Here is a 16,933-nt window from a genome sequence, read left to right as displayed (position 1 = left end):
CAGCCCCTGATCCCACTATAGCTACCATCCATAAAGCTGTTATTCCAAAAATAGGCACAAACATTTAATTTAAAATTAGATGTCACTTCTTTTCCAGAAAGTAGAGGAGTCTTGAAGGACTTCTGACCACGTGGGTAGGGGCAGAGTTTTCTGAGAAATGGACTGGGGACAAGGAAAATGTTTTAAAGGAAATATAATGTAGGAAGAAGATGTGAGAGGACTAGGGAGAGGAGAGATTAGAAAGAGGGATATCCTCTGAAGCTCCACCCCTGCGTCCACTGCCCTCTCATGTGGAACAAGGGAACATGTTAGCTGAGAAAGCCACTACTTCAACTTCTGGATGCCTGCTGTTTGGGGGTACCCACCTAAACTGCCCGAACCCCCCATTAGTGCACCCATACCCCACCATATGCATTTTGTCTAGAGAAGTAGGGGGGTGGTTGGGAGGTGTGAGGGGGAAACATCAATAGAAACTTCTGTACCACTAGGCAGATAAGATCGCATATCAGTCAGTGAATCTCCAGCTGAAGACACCAGGAGACCAAAAACTCTGACTTCTTCCCCAAAGGGAACAAGGAACAATTCACTGCTAGAGACAGAAGGGCAGGATCCTGCTTTATGAATTGTGGAAACTGTGAGTCCAGGTTCCACGTGTCCAGTCCCAAGGGGAGACTTTCTCCCTGACCCCAAACGGCAGTTAGGCTAGCTGATGCCTCAACAGAATTTTAATATGATGGGTCTCCCTGAAAATAGCAACTGAACATGGCCCCTACTCTTTACATCCTTAAACTTTCTCTTTCTGTATCTCTCCCTCCTAATTTTCATAAGGACAAAGGACAAGAAGCTGGAGCCACTCCACCCTTTACTCTACAGCCTGTTTGGACTAGCAAATTCCTAGCTAACATGGATAGGGGAAGGAAGGAGGGAAGGCAGGAGAAATAAAAGGGAGTTCAGCTTTTTTGTCCCATGTGGAGCCTCCCTGATCCACCAGGGAACATCACCACCTCCAACAACCATTGCATACCCACTGTGTGCCAGTCACCTGCTAGGTCTCCAGAAGACACTGTTCCTGTTGTGGAAGGGCTCACATTCTGGTTGGTGAAGAAAATATGCAAATGAGTAGGAACCCTAAGTGTGGCTGGTGCTGAGAGAGAAATAGGTGCAGGGCACGGGTGGGGATTCCAAAAGAAAGTCTGTCAACAAGGTGGGGGCAGGAAGGAAGACTTCATTAAAAAGTGACTTTTGAGGGTTGCTAGATAAATGTTGCTTCCCTAATCAAGGCAACAGCAGGAACACAGGCACTGAAGGTGAAACACCCTGGTGCTGCTCTGGAAATGGCTGGAAAATAAAGGCTGAAGAGCCACTAGGGCAGGGAAAGAGAAAAAGACAGGAACGTGGGCAGATCTGCATATCATGAGAATTGACTTTCATGAGAATGGATTGAGACTTCAGCAGTAAACCTGGAGAGAGATGAGGAGGCCTGATTTAGACAGAGCGAGAGGTATCAGCAAACGAGTTCAGAAGGCCCTCCTGGTACCTGCTCCAACTGAGCTAGGAAGGAAGGGAGAGAAGGGAAAAGAAACCCAAAGTTCTTGGAGGCAGAGGTGGGGGGATAGATGTTGACAGGCACTCTTTCTTTTGCCACACTCTACCCAGCACATGCCTCCACCCATCTCTTACCTTGGGGGACAGTGACCATTGGGTTACTTCTCGATATGTTCTCAGATGTTTGTCTTTACCTCCCCCCTTACCTTGGACATTTATGGTTTGCCAAAGCAGAAGGAACTTGCCTGCAGGCACTTTCCACAATGACCTTTGCTTCCCAAAGTTAAGCACCTGAGCTGTTTATGGTTTATGTTGAGGGGGGCTGGAGGATAGCAGAAGGAAGGAGAACCCCAAAGCGGGACATAGGACTGAGGGAAAGTGGGCAATCGTTTTTGTAAGTTCCCTGAGCTGCAGTGCCCACACACTCAGCTGAGGAGCCTCAGAGGAGATGACTGTGAGGTCTGTTGCAGACTCCCAGTAGCACCAAAGATTTCTATGGCCCAGGAGTGGCAGGGCCAAGGGTTTGGAAGCAGGAGGATGTCTCTGCAAAATACACAGGCTGCCAAAGACAAGGGGTCTCCCCTGATCTTGGAGCTGCATTAGCTAGACCCTAGGCCTTGGTATTACAGGAAGGGCTAAGCCCCCCAAAACAAAGGTCAATTTCTTGCCTGCCTGTGGAATGGGAGCTGGGGACTGAAGAGACTAGGTCAATGCAAATAAACAAAGTAATGCACTCTTTCTTGCACACACTCCTCTCCACTATCTGGGCAGATTCTGGGTCTCAGAGGTCTGAGAGGACCTGCTGCACATGACGCAGATGGAGGAAGGGGGCGGTGTGTATCTTACCCATCAGACTAATGGCCACTCCTCTGTCCCCAGGATGCTGGCGGGCTGGATGCTAGGAAGGAGGTGGCTTTCCAAGCTTTCACTTAAAAAATTGCTTATAGGGATTTCCCCGGTGGTCCAGTGGCGAAGACGCCCGTGTTCCCAATGCGGGGCAGGGAAGCCTGGTTTCGATCCCTGGTCAGGGAACTAGATCCCACATGCCATGACTAAGAGTTCGCATGCCCCAGCTAAAGACCCCCACATGCCGCAACGGAAAGATCCCGCATGCCGCAACTAAGACCCGGTGCAGCCAAATAAGTAAATAAATACATATTTTTAAAAAATGTTTATAGGACATGCAAAAATACTAAACACAAGAGGGAGAAGGCCCCCCGCTCTGGCCTGGGACATCCCCAATTGGTGAGGCGGTGTCGGACCACGGAGAGCCGCGCCTGCGCACTACAGACTCCGAAGCCAGGGCGACCTCAGGGAGGTGGGCGGGGCTGCCCGGGCATCCGGGTCCCTCACCCCGCCCCCGCTGCATGAATGAGAGGCCTGGCGCCCGCCCCTCCCCCTCCGGGCCCGCCCCTCGCCGGGGCGCCGCGGGCAGTCTGCCGCTGCCACCTCAGCCGCGCTCGGTGTCGACTGACGCCCGCCGCTCACCGCCCGGAGCTGACGGTCCCACCACGCTCGCCGCCGCCGCTGCCGGCACGACAGAGTAAGTGAGCCAGCGACGGCCGTCGCCCCGGGTTTGGGGCTTAACGGACGGGGCAGGTCCGGGTTCGGGGTGCTGAAGACACCGTGGGGCCCGCGCCAGCCTCCCCCACTTACACTCCCGGCGCCTCGGCCGGGAGCTGGGAGGGATGGGACAGCGGCCCCAGGCCGGGAGGGGTGCGCAGGAGGGTCCACCCTGAGCCGGAGGGTGAGTCCCGCACAAAGGGAGGCGCGGGGCTGTCACTGGGAGGTCACAGAGGGAATGTTCGCGGAGCCCAGAGCGCTCCGCTACCCCGTGCCGGGCGTCGGGTCCCCGGGCGTGGGAGGCGGCTGGGATGAGCAGGGAGGCAAGGACGAGGATGGCGAGGACGTCTGCCTCTCTGTTGGAGATGGGAATGCGCCTTGGGGGGCGCGGCGTGGCAGTGTTTTCCTGGTCCCCGTCTGCTCCTCCCCTTTCTTTGTGGCGTCTGTCCTGTGCCCGTTTGTCACTGTGTGTAAGCTATGGTCGGGGGTGAGACCTATCGCCTCTGCTTACTCGTTAATGAAAGTCAGGAGCTGGCCTCATCTCACATCTGTGAGTGGGGGGCGTGTGTGCTTCCACAGGCCGGAGAATTAAGGAGACTCTTTTGTTTCCGGAGACCTAATGGTGTGTGTGTCCCCTCCAAAATGAGAGAATCGGAGGTCATTTAAAGGGGTATGAGGAAAAGAGACATATTACTTCATCGGATCTTCACCCAGTTCTGCCTCTGACATTCTTTCAAACAGCATTTCTTTGTTTCGTTCTGTAAAACCAGTGGGTTTTGTTAATTGAAGATATATGTCTGTATCCTCAATACATCTGTATATCCAGAACACTTGGTTTTGGGGGTTTAGTTAATGGTCATATACTCTTATGTATGTACATGAGAATACTCTAGTACATATAGAACACTGCTTTTTAGTTAATTGGTAATATGTCTGTATATTGATACGCACATATACAGAAATACTCTGGTATCTCTAGGACACTGTTTTCTCAGCTCCTCAGTACAGGCAGATTTTGTTTCCTCCTGCCTCCCTGTGTAATAAGAAGGTGGTCCAGCAGGTTCTCTCCACCTCCTTGCTTTTTTTCCCCTTAATGCTTTGGCAAAGGGCTTTATAGCATATTACCCTGGCATGCGCCCTTGCTTTGATCTGAATTTTCCCTGTGTTCTGTTGTCTGGTTGTGCAGCCCAGCTCAATGGCTCCTCTTACAGGACTGCTGGAAAACAGATCACCTTTTATCGTCGTCATCCCCAGAGAGAGGAGGAAGCTCTGCAGGTTCCCACAGACTTTGGCTCTGTGGGACTGATTGCCTGACTTTGTTGTCTTGGTGAAGTTGTGAGGAGTCACAGTTGATGTGGACCAATTAAAAAGAAGCAACTGTAATAGCACCAGCTATTCCTTGCTGTTTCGCTTGGACCTTTTTCTCTTTTAAACCAGATTTTATAAGTTTTAGAAGACAGTTGCATTTTCAGTTTCTTTTTTACACTTATAATTTTTCAGAGTGACAGGAAATTAGCTAAACTCTGTTACTATAAGAAACATACTTCCAAAATATTTTTTTCTTATGATCTTTTGATTCAAAATAGCAACAGTAAAAAAAATTAAGGGGAGCTTATTAGAGGATATCAATAGTTGAATTGATTCAGTTTTAAGATTCTCTTTAAGATTATTTTTTAATCACATATATTTTAATTCCTGGTAGTTTTCAGTGCAAAATGAAAGCTAAGCTAAGCAGTCTTCCATAGCATCTGTTTATGTATATTCCATCTGTTAAAAACATTTGCTTTTAATTTGAAGGGGAAATTTTCCATTTGGTTGGAACGGGATCCATTATTCTTGGTAAAAATCTTACCTTATGTTAACATGATCAAATTCTTTTTTTGTAAAAGTAAAAATTAATAAAAGTTGATTTTTCAATTTGGAGAAGTTTTGGTTTTATGATGTAAGATTTAAGTAAATTTTTTTTTTTTTTTCTTTTTGCGGTATGTGGGCCTCTCACTGTTGTGGCCTCTCCCGTTGCGGAGCACAGGCTCCGGATGCGCAGGCCCAGCGGCCATGGCTCACGGGCCCAGCCGCTCCGCGGCATATGGGATCCTCCCAGACCGGGGCACGAACCCGTATCCCCTGCATCGGCAGGCGGACTCTTAACCACTGCGCCACCAGGGAGGCCCTTAAGTAAATTTTTAATGTAAATGAATTTAACTCAAAATAAGCTAACTTAAAAATGAGGGCTCCATTAACTACATTAAGTAGTGTCACTAATATTGAAGCAACCCCAATTACTTATGAACTGCCTGCATAAATTTTTGGTTTTCTTTTTTTTAGAAATCCCCTTAAAACAAATCATAAGGGGAAGTCGTAGATAAACAGAGTAGTGTAACCGGAATTATCACTGAAATAGGCTTGCATAGTGCCACAATATTGTGGAACTTTAATTTTTCAAGAGCGACTTAGCTATTGTTTGTATCAGCAAAGGAAACTAAAAACATCCTGGCCTTGTTATTCAGCATTCTGTTAATCAAAATCTTTACCAACCCATAGTTTAGCATTTTTGTAGTATGATGACTGAAGAAAAATTCCAAAGTAATATCTATATTGTCAAAATAGGTTACATTATTTTAAATGCTGTTTTAGTAATAGATATAATCTTTATATTCATTAGAAATATTAATTTTGTTATGTTAGTGATGGTAATAGTATATATGATGACACTTTGTTACCTAAACTGGGATACATTATCCTCCCAGCATTTTCTATCAGTAATTGTTTTCCGGGAATTCCCTTGATGGTCCAATGGTTAGGACTCCGCACTTGCACTGCAGGGGGCACAGTTTCGATCCCTGGTTGGAGAACTAAGATTCTGCATGCAGCGTGGCCAAAAAATAATAATAATAATGTTTCCTGTTTCAAATGGCAGTTTATTCTAAAATCAGTAATAAAGTAATGTCATTATAATGTATTAGCAGTTTAAACTATATGAAATTGCCATTTTTAGATTGGGGAGTAGTCAAAAATCAGTGGTTTCATATGATTCAATCACTTTGAACTCTTAGCAGTTCTTTCTGGTATTTACCTTTATATTTATTTCATTTTTAATGTTTAAACTGCTATTCCTTGATTTTCCACCTTTGGATATTATCTATGGAGTTTTATTTTGGAAGTTGAGGACTTAGTTGTCCCACACAACCATCCTTCCATCCCCTACTCATACCTATACTTTACAGTTTCCAGTCAAGTCAGTATTCAGTATTTATATGACTGTGACAATGTACCTATAATTCACAGATGAGCCATGTAGGTGAGCCATGTAGGATACGTATTACGTTTTCTTTCTTGTACAACTTTTGTTTCTACTGAGTTAAACAACTGCCACTTTTGTTTGTTTGTTTTTCATTTGCCTAGTTTTCTTTTTACCAGTCACAAAGTTATCCTCAAATTCTATGACAGAACCTATCATCTTTCAGTATTTTCAGGTAATCTGTTTCATTTCTTTTTCCTAGCTGTTATATAGGACTTCCCTTTTTATCATCTTGTGAATTCTCTTTGCTTTCCTCCTATGTTGGATCCTTGATTTCCTGGATCCTGTGTCTTCCTTATTCTTTAGTAGCTTCCTGAGAAAGGGCATCTACAAACTCCGAAATTCATTCCTGAATTCAGAAGTTGCATATGTGAAAATGTCCTCATTTTACCGTCACACTTGAATGGTGGTTTCGCTGGATATTGAATTCTAGATCAAAAATTATTGTCCCTCTTTTGAAGTCTTCTAGTGTTACTATTGAGAAGTGCAATGCCATTCTAATCCCCATTTCCCTTTTTCCTCCCACTCTGGGAGACTTTAGGATCTTCTGTTTATCCCTGGTGTTCTGACATTTCATGGTGTTCCTCGAAACATCTTTTTCTTTCCTTTTGCTCGTAAGGGCAGATAATATTTTCTCCAAATACCTATATATATGTACACACAGACGTACACACCATCTCACCCAATATGCTATTCTTTATGGTGTTGACATGCCTCCATCAAGAGATGTGGTCTTTGTTTCCTCTCCTTGAACCTGTGCAGGCATAAATGCTTCCCAGGATGTTTTGGGTCTTGAGCCAACATCATGGTTTAGGAGTACAGCTGGATGATCAAAAGCTACCACCTTGAGGGGGTGTTTTAATTTTTGTTTTTTACTTTTAAATGGAATCATCAGTTTACTTTTAACTGGAAATATCAGTTAACACCAGAGAAAGTTTCTTCCAGCATTGAAATGTAATCACCTCTGGAATCTACACAACCATCAGTTACATTTTTTAAAAATCTACTTTAGGAAGTGACAGAACCATTTATGACCAAAAAGAAACAATCTGTAAGCTTCATGGTTAAATATGTCATGACTAAAGACAAATACATTATTGGCAAGAATTTCTGTGATAAGAAGATGGAGGCAAATGGAGTTACATAGACCATGGCTTGTTTGGACATTGTCAGTGACTTAGTGTTTATCTCATGGAAACACATTTTTAAATATTTTTTTACCCATGAATTTTTTTCTATTTACAGCTGCTTTATTCCTCATCTAGCTTCCCCATAGGTACACATAAGTGGTTGAATATTTCTAGAGAACTTCAGATTCATGACCAAAAATCTGTAGTAGACTCTCATCACTGCCCCAAAAAACTACCAGATTCTTAATAAGATCTTTTTGCCTATAATTATTTAATGTCTCCCCAGTCTTTAAACTCATGAGCAGCCGACCCCTCCCCATCCCGGTAAGCAGGCCGCATACTTCACTGAGGGTTTAGAAGTTATCAGACAGATACCCCTCATCCTCCCTTCACCAAATCTATAAATCCACCTTCCTTAGGATCCCTGTTTTCTTGCTGTCAGAGGCCAACTTGCCTCCCCACCATATTCCGCCTCATAGCTAGTCAAGAACTTGACTTCTGCATTTGTGCCCTCTATCACATCCTCAACAACTTTCCAGGGCACCACCCATGTCAGCATACATACATGCTCTGATATTGCCCATCTTTAAAAACAGAACAAAAAAATTACAACAAAACAACTTTCCCCTAACCTTATATCCATCCCCTTCTGTTTACCTTCATGGTTAAGTGTTTCAAAAGAGTAGTCTACATTTCCTCCCTATCTCTTCTGTACAATGTATCACTGTCTGAAATTCTGTTGTTGACTGAATATTTTTGTCTCTTGCCTGCGCCCCGCACTGGAAAGTCGGCTCCAGGAAAGCAGGGAACTGATCTATCCTGTTTACCACTATGTTCCTAGGACAGCAATTGACACAAGTACCTCAATATATGGGCAAAAAAGGCATAACTGACATTTTTAACCTGGTAGAATAGCTCTTTTTAAAAATTTCTAACAAGCAAATCAATTTTCATTTATTTTTAAAATTATTCTCTACTTTTAGCTACACTTGAAAACTGAAAAATTATAAAGACTGTATTAATGATTGAATTTTACCTATGTTACATTACATTTCATTCTTTCACAAGTATAATTTAACATTGGCAGTCTTGCACCTGGATTCTGCAGTCAGACTGATTGGAGTTGAATTCTAGCTCTTTCACTTTTTGCCATGTGACCTTGGGCAGGTTTCCTAACCTCTCTGTTTCCTCATCTGCAAGGTGGAAATAAGAATAGCACCCACCTCATATGTTGGTTGTGTGTGTCAAATTAGATAACATGTAAAATGCTAAACTCAGTACTTGGCATGGCGCTTAATGCAATGAAAAATAATTATAGGTATTGTTTGTATACCCTTCTCTGGTTTCTAATATTTGATCTGACTTGGTCACTGTAATATTTTTGTTTGAAGTACTTATATCTCCTAGAGTATATTGGCTATGAATGTGACTCTCCTGTTTTTAGTTTTGTGGGCTTTTTCTGATTCCTTGCCTCTCTATTCCCCATATTACCCCACATGATAGATGATCTGCAGTTGACAGATGAGCACCCTATAGCACTTCCCAGCAGTTTGGTCATTTGAAAAATCGTTTTGGTCACTTGTTAAAATATTTTTATTTCAAGCCAAGTTCTGTTCTTTGTTTATTTGGCCTGCCCAGAGGTAAGGCTCCTTCCGCATGTTAATTCATGTTATTCCTCATTAAGTTTTCTTATTTCTGGAAATGGAACTTTTAAAACACCCAGTATATCATCAACATTTTTTTAAAGTAGCCATAAGATACTGTTCTTTTCACTTACTAGCTAGCTGGGTAGATAAATATATGTAGCAATACAAAATCCATTCTAAGGGCCACATTGAGGAATAAAGACAGGCTCTGTAGAAGTTCAAAGTAGGGAGAGTTGTGTCCAGGCAGCCTTAAGGGATTCTTAAAAGTTTTCTGCGTGTTAAATTATCTATACCCCTTATTATCTGTCTTGATTTTTAATTTTAGAAATTGTTTCTTAAAGTAATTGACTTAGCAGTTACTCTGCCCCTTTCTTTTCTTATCTGGGTAGGCAGTGGAGACTCCTCCAATTATCTGAGCATTTCAGACATCAGAGTGTAGTGTTGGGTAAATTTAGGATTCAAAAAGAATGCCAGATGGTTTGAAAAGAATTGTGAGCACTCCAACTAGTGCAGTCCGTTGAAAGCCAGCTGGCTGAGCCTTGTCTGCTGCGGAGGTAGGAATCAGACACTTTCTTCCACGCCAGCTGGCCTAGGAACAACTGACCAGTGGCCTTACTTTTGGTTGGCCATGCCTGGGAAAGCCAGCCTGGGCCCTGCACCCGACGTAAGGACAGTATGACACCAGACAATTGCTCTGCACCTCCATGGTGCTTGAGTTGGAACAAGCCTGAATGGCAAGGAAAGGAAGCTACTTTTTAGATAGCATTACAAGTGAACCTCATGTTAAGTTGTGATTTTGCTCTGAAAAAGTGTAATGCAACTTGAATTTTTATGGATTCAATGCTGTTAGGTGTATTAGTGTTGCTTACTACTATAGTAACTATAGTGAATGTTTTTATATTATAAATAACTTCCAGTTTACCTGCTTTCAGTTGTTCTTGTTTTCATTTATTGATGTTTCTTGAAGTGAGGTTTCCCTCTTCTTTTCATTTTCTTCTTCTTCTAAAGTTTTAGTCATTTGGATTAGTACAAATTTTCATCTTGTCATAAAGCTTGGTCCTATAAACCATAGGCATCTGTAGAACGTTAATTATGTGTGTTGTCTTAAAATCTGTGTCTCATTTTGTCTGTTATTTATGTTTTCCTAACTAGACGGGTCTTTGTATCAGATACAGTTCTTCTTTAGCAAACTTAATGTCATAATGTTTAACTGAGAACAAAAGAAGTACAAATATGGCACTGAAAGTATAATGAGCATTCAGTTCATTTGATGACAGTGTTAATAACTTCACCAACAGTCTATCCGTATGCTTTATGTTATCTTAAAATATTTTTTTATTTGGAGATTGAATGGTGCTGCAATACCTGACTGTTAACTTCATCTAGGCAAACCAAAAAATTATAAATTACCTGTGTCTCTTTATTGTTCTCTCCCAATTCTGAGCATGAAAAACTTTGCTCAGTGGTATAAACTTGAAATATCCAAATAGGCTCTTCATTTTGAACTAAAAGAAAGAGTTGGGCAAATAATGAAACACTGAAGTATGAGCTAATATAGTTTATGGAAAATTGGTGGGACGGTAAATCAAATGTGTTGGCTTTCATTATTTTCCTTTAGTGCAAAAGAAATTGCAAAACTTCTTCAGAGATATGTTGGAAATCTCATGCCTTGCTATAATTAAATAAAAATTTTTACTTAAACTTATTGATTGTCCCTGTAAACAGTCCAGGGGAAATTTTGTGGTAGTGAGAAAGATTTTTTTTGTATCATAGAACAGTGTATCAATAGCCAGGGAAAATATTGTACCCTGAAAATCATCTTTCACATTAGCTAACCTATAGTAAAAACCTTTTATGTCAGTATCTTTAAATGCACTGCTTATTTACTCCTTACAGCAACCCTCAAAGGGTTATTTATGGATGATAAAACAAATGGTCAAAGAAGTAACTTGTTCAGGTTCACAAGGTCAGGAGCCAGGTTTAGAACCCAGGCCCTCATTCTCCAACCCACCAAGTGTCTCAGTTGATATTGTCAACTTTCACAAGCTCTTTACTATTCAGATGCTATCCTGCAATGGCACTTTTGGAAGACTTTTTTTTTTAGGCTGCACCAAGCAGCTTATGGGATCTTAGTTCCCCGACCAGGATTGAACCTGGGCCACGGCAGTGAAAGCGCCGAGTCCACTGGACTGCCAGGGAGTTCCCTGGAACACTATTGATAAAGGAAATTGAGACCTTTGCAGAAAATGGCTAGAGAATAAGGAGAGATTTGGGGAGCATATATATTTTTTATTTCTTCTGATATTCTTGAAGTAATTAACCATTGCTGAACCACTGCAGTAAATAAAAGTGAGATAAATAAAAATGACTTGTTAGAATGGGGCAAAGGGGCTGTGTAGTTTTCTAGCTTTGCTGTAACAAATTACCACATAATTGATGGCCTGAAGTAGAAATTTATTCTCTCACAGTTCTGGAGGCCAGAAGTCTGAAATCAGAATGTCAGCAGAGCTGCTGAACTCCCTCCAAAAACTAGGAGACAATCCTTCCTTGCTCCCTCCAGCTTTTGGTGGCTCCACACATTCCTTGGCTTTTGGCTGTATAACTCCAATCTCTGCTTCCATGTTCACATGATCTTCTCTTCTTTCCCGCTCTTATAAAGACACTGTCATTGGGTTTAGGGTCCACCTGGATAATCCAAAGCTCACAGCACTCAGTTCAAAATGCAGCTGTGAATTCTGTTTTCTGTGTTTTAGTTTTCTCTGTTTCAGTTCACTACCACCATCTGTTTAGAACTCCAGAATTATATAAAAGCATGACACAGTTCTGAGGAGAGGAAACACACAGTTGCATTCCTAAAAGTTTTTTTTAATGTATCCTGTAAAACTGCTTGTTCTTTGCCATGGGTTTTCAGTAGTATAAGCTACCTCAGGAATAAAACTTTATATTTCATAGCTGTCTGACTGTCTTAATCTGTTCTGGCTACTATAACAAAATACCATAGCCTGGGTATCTTACAAACAGAAATTTCTCATAGTTCTGGAGGCTGGGAAATCCACAATCAGGGTGGCAGCAGGTTCAGTGTCTGGGGAGGGCCGACTTGCTGGTGCATAGCCGGTACTTCTCACTGTCTTTTGCTATGTCCTGCCGTGGTGGAAGGGGTGAGGAAGCTATCTGGGGTCCCTTTTTTTTTTTTGCGGTACGTGGGCGTCTCACTGCTGTGGCCTCTCCCGTTGCGGAGCACAGGCTCTGGACGCGCAGGCTCAGCGGCCATGGCCCATGGGCCCAGCCGCTCCGTGGCACGTGGGATCCTCCTGGACCAGGGCACGAACCCGTGTCCCCTGCATCAGCAGGCAGACTCTCAACCGCTGCGCCACCAGGGAAGCCCTGGGGTCCTTTTTATTGGGGCCCCTTGTATAAGGGTACTAATCCCATTCATGAGGGTGACACCCTCATCACTTATTCACTTCTAGATACCATCACATTGGGGATTTGGTTTCAGTATGTGAATTTGGGGAGGACGTGTCATATAGCACAGTCGATAGCACTAACCATATGAAAAGGGAAAATTTATGTTTTCCATATAACTCATTCGATTTCTAAATAAGCAACTACCACGTAAATTTTTTTCATTGATCCATTTATTTTCTACCCAAGATTAATATTACTTAATAGATTTACCTGTACTGTTTTTCAGGGTTCTCTGCTAGTGAGATTCTTCTTTTTAATTTTTTTTTATTATAGGAAATTGTAAATACACTCAAAAGTAGAGAAATAGTACAACATACACCCACATGCCCATCACTCAGATTCTACTGTTATCAAGATTTTGCCACATTTGTTTCATTTATCCTTTTTTCTTTTACCTTCTTTGCTGAGGTATTTTAAAGCAAATCCGAGACATTTTTGTACATGTTTCCTGACATACTTCTGTATGCATCTTTTAAAAATAAGGATGTTGTCTTACAGAACCAAAATGCTATTCTCATACCTAATAAAATTAACACTTACTCCTTGGTATCATCTAATAACTAGACCCTATTCACGTTTGCCCAGTTGTCTCAAGGATATCTTTTTCAGAGATGGCTTGTTCACACCAGGATTCAAAGTCCACAGATCACATTTGGTCATTTTGTCTCTCATGCCTATTTTGATCTAGGGCAGTTCCTCCTCCCTCCCTCTCTCTCCACTTTTTTTTGTGTGTCGTGGACTAGTTACAGGAACCAGGTCAGTTGTCCTGTGGAACTTCTCGCATTTGGGATTTGTTCACTTAAATCGCAGTGTCAGTTTGTTGCTCTGTTCCCTGTATTTCCTACAAATGGAAGTTAGCTCTAGAGGCTTGATTAAAACAGATTGAAGTTTTTTGGCAAGAAATGCTTAGGAGATGCTTAATATTGCATCACATTCAGAGGCCTGCTGTGTCTGGCTACCCTACTTCTAGTGATGTTAAAAGACCCCATTGATGATCATGTCAGAGTTCTTTGTGGCAAAATGGTGATTTTCTAATCCTGTCCTGTCTTCCACATTTATTAGCAGGAGTTCTGTAAAGAAGACCTTTATCTCATCAACTAAGACTGTTTGGGGTTTCTCTGAAATACATTTTGTATGAGAGAGTGCCAAGTAATCTTACACTGTTATGCTCTTGATAAAAGATAATGAGTTTGAATCAGAATAAAAGGAATTGTGTTAATCTTTTGTTTTAATGAGTGTTACAATGAAATTGAGTACTGTAGTAAAATGTGAATGATTGTTTTCCTTTTACAGTTGAGAATGTACACTCTAATTGCTCTGAAAGTTAAAGGTAGAGGTAAATGAAAGTCTTTTATAAATTAGAATCAAGCATTGGAGAGGAAAGAGTACTAACTAGATTAGAATTTAAAAATTGGAAGGGAATATAGCCAATTTTTTGTAATAACTATAAATGGAATATAACCTTTAAAAATTATGAATCGGGACTTCCCTGTTGGTCCAGTGATTAAGAATCCACCTTCCGGGCTTCCCTGGTGGCGCAGTGGTTGAGAGTCCGCCTGCCGATGCAGGGGACATGGGTTCGTGCCCCGGTCCGGGAAGATCCCACATGCCGCGGAGCAGCTGGGCCCGTGAGCCATGGCCGCCGAGCCTGCGCGTCCGGAGCCTGTGCTCTGCAACGGGAGAGGCCACAACAGTGAGAGGCCCGCATACCGCAAAAAAAAAAAAAAAAAAAAAAGAATCCACCTTCCAATTCAGGGGATGTGAGTTCGATCCCTGGTCAGGGAACTAAGATCCCGCATGCCACAGGGCAACTAAGCCCACGCACCCTGGAGCCCACGTGCCACAGCTAGAGAGCCTGTATGCTGCAGCTACTGAGCGTGCACACTCTGGAGCCCATACGCCACAACTAGAGAGCCCACATGCCACAGTTACTGAGCCCGCGTGCTCTGGAGCCTATGAGCCAAAACTAGAGAGCCTGTACACCACAGTTACTGAGCCCACGTGCTCTGGAGCCAATGTGCCATAACTAGAGAGAAGCCCACGCACCACAATGAAAGATCCTGCATGCTGCAACGAAGTTCTCGCATGCTGCAACTAAGACTCAATGCAGCCAAATAAATAAATAAACATTTTTAAAAATTAAAAAAATAAAAATTATGAATCACTATATTGTATACCTGTAACATACAATATTGTACACCAACTATACTTCAATTTTTTAATTAATTAATTAATTTTTAAAAATTGGGAGATTTCCAGAGTCAGTATGACCCAGCCCCTGAATGTCTAATCCATTCACTCTTCTTAGAGTGAGCTTTTCACATATGTATATCCCTAATATATTGTCAGTATTTTTGTGAAATTGTGTGTAGACTAAAGAAATCAAGGTTATGTATTATAGAATTAATTATTAAATATTTTAAAAGGCAGGGAGAATTCTTCACTGAATATCATTCTTTTACTTTAAATTGTACTTTATGGGAAAAAATCCTTTGATCACCATTTCTCATAATACCTCTTGTTTAACCTCATGTCTTCACATTCTTATTCAGTAAAATTACTGAATAAAGTAATGTGAATATAAAGCCCTACTTATTTTTCCTGCTCCATTTTATCTTAAGCCTGTTGTTTTTATTCATCTCCTGAATCTGTGTATTCTGGGGAAAGTAACCTTGATATCAAATGAAAGTTAAACAGGTCAGTGTTCTTAGCTTAGTGACCATCTCTAGAGAGCCTCTAATTGTATTTGAGAAGACCATTAAACGTATGTGCTATTATGGTTTCTCCATAGGCAAAATCTTGCTATGATTATGCTGTTAATTTTAAAATAATAATACTGTGGGTCTTTTCTGAAAGATAAAGAATGCCTTTATAAAGGAATGCCTCAAAAGACCATAGATAAGATCAATATACTTATTTTTAGTCAGTTAAGCTGATTATTCCTTATCAGGACTCTAAAATGGTTTTAGTGCTGAAAACTACTGTTTTCCTACCTATTGGATTAAAACAGATGCTTGTGGAACACCTACTCTGTGCAAGTCATTATGCTAGGTGCTGAGTAGTAGCTGTTCATTTCACTATTCAGATAAAGAAGATAGGAAGTACCTACTTCTTCCACACCCATTTATGATAAAAACTCTCCAGAAAGTGGGCGTAGAGGGAACCTACCTCAGCATAATAAAGGCCACATATAACAAACCCACGGCTAACATCATTCTCAACAGTGAAAAGCTGAAGGCATTCCCTCTAGGATAGGGAACAAGACAAGGACGCCCACTGTCACCACTTTATTTATTTATTTATTTATTTATTTATTTATTTATTTATTTATTTATTTATTTATGGCTGTGTCAGGTCTTAGTTGCTGCACACGGGATCTTTCATTGCGGCGCGCGGGCTTTTCTCTAGTTGTGATGTACGGACTCCAGAGTGCACCAGCTCAGTAGTTGTGGCATGTGGGCTTCTCTAGTTGTGGTGCATGGGCTCTGTAATTGTGGCACACAGGCTCTCTAGTTGTGACGCAGGGGCTCAGTTACAGCACGTGGACTTAGTTGCCCCATGGCATGTGGGCAGGGAGTAGTAGTTCCCTGGCCAGGGATCAAACCCGTGTCCCCTGCATTGGAAGGCAGATTATTAACCACTGGACCACCAGGGAAGTCCCCACTGTTGCCACTTTTATTCAACATAGTTTTGGAAGTCCTAGCCACAGTCATCAGAGAATAAAAAGAAATAAAAAGAATCCACATTAGAAAGGAAGGAGTAAAACTGCCACTGTTTGCAGATGGCATGATACTATACATAGAAAATCCTATAAGATGCTACCAGAAAACTACTAGAGGGGCCTCCCTGGTGGCGCAGTGGTTGAGAGTCCGCCTGCCGATGCAGGGGATACGGGTTCGTGCCCCGGTCTGGGAGGATCCCATATGCCGCGGAGCGGCTGGGCCCGTGAGCCATGGCCGCTGGGCCTGCGCATCCGGAGCCTGTGCTCTGCAGCGGGAGAGGCCACAACAGTGAGAGGCCCGCATACCGCAAAAAGAAAAAAACAAAAAAAAACAAAAAAACTACTAGAGCTCATCAATGAATTTGGTGAAGCTGCAGGATACAAAATTAATACACAGAAATCTCTTGTATTCCTATACACTAACAACAAAAGATCAGAAAGAGAAATTAAGGAAACAATCCCACTTCCCATCATATCAAAAAGGATAAAACACCTAGGAATAAACCTACCTAAGGAGACAAAAGACCTGTACTCTGAAAACTATAAGACGATGATGAAAGAA

General features: G+C 42.1%; 1 protein-coding gene across 2 annotated transcripts in view; it reads left to right on the top strand.

Annotated features, from left to right (window-relative positions):
* Nucleotides 1-2,962: 2,962 nt before the first annotated feature.
* Nucleotides 2,963-16,933, top strand: part of RNF24 (ring finger protein 24) — a 141,430-nt gene continuing 127,459 nt past the window's right edge. For both annotated transcript variants that reach the window (XM_060078189.1, XM_060078188.1), the window contains exon 1: nt 2,963-3,088. The gene's annotated coding sequence lies outside the window, so the exon portion shown is untranslated. The remainder of the gene's footprint in view (nt 3,089-16,933) is intronic.

This window comes from Mesoplodon densirostris, chromosome 16, assembly GCF_025265405.1.
Source record: "Mesoplodon densirostris isolate mMesDen1 chromosome 16, mMesDen1 primary haplotype, whole genome shotgun sequence".
NCBI lineage: Eukaryota > Metazoa > Chordata > Mammalia > Artiodactyla > Ziphiidae > Mesoplodon > Mesoplodon densirostris.
The sequence above is the reverse complement of the archived record's forward strand: the minus strand, read 5'-3'. Positions and strand labels throughout refer to the sequence as shown.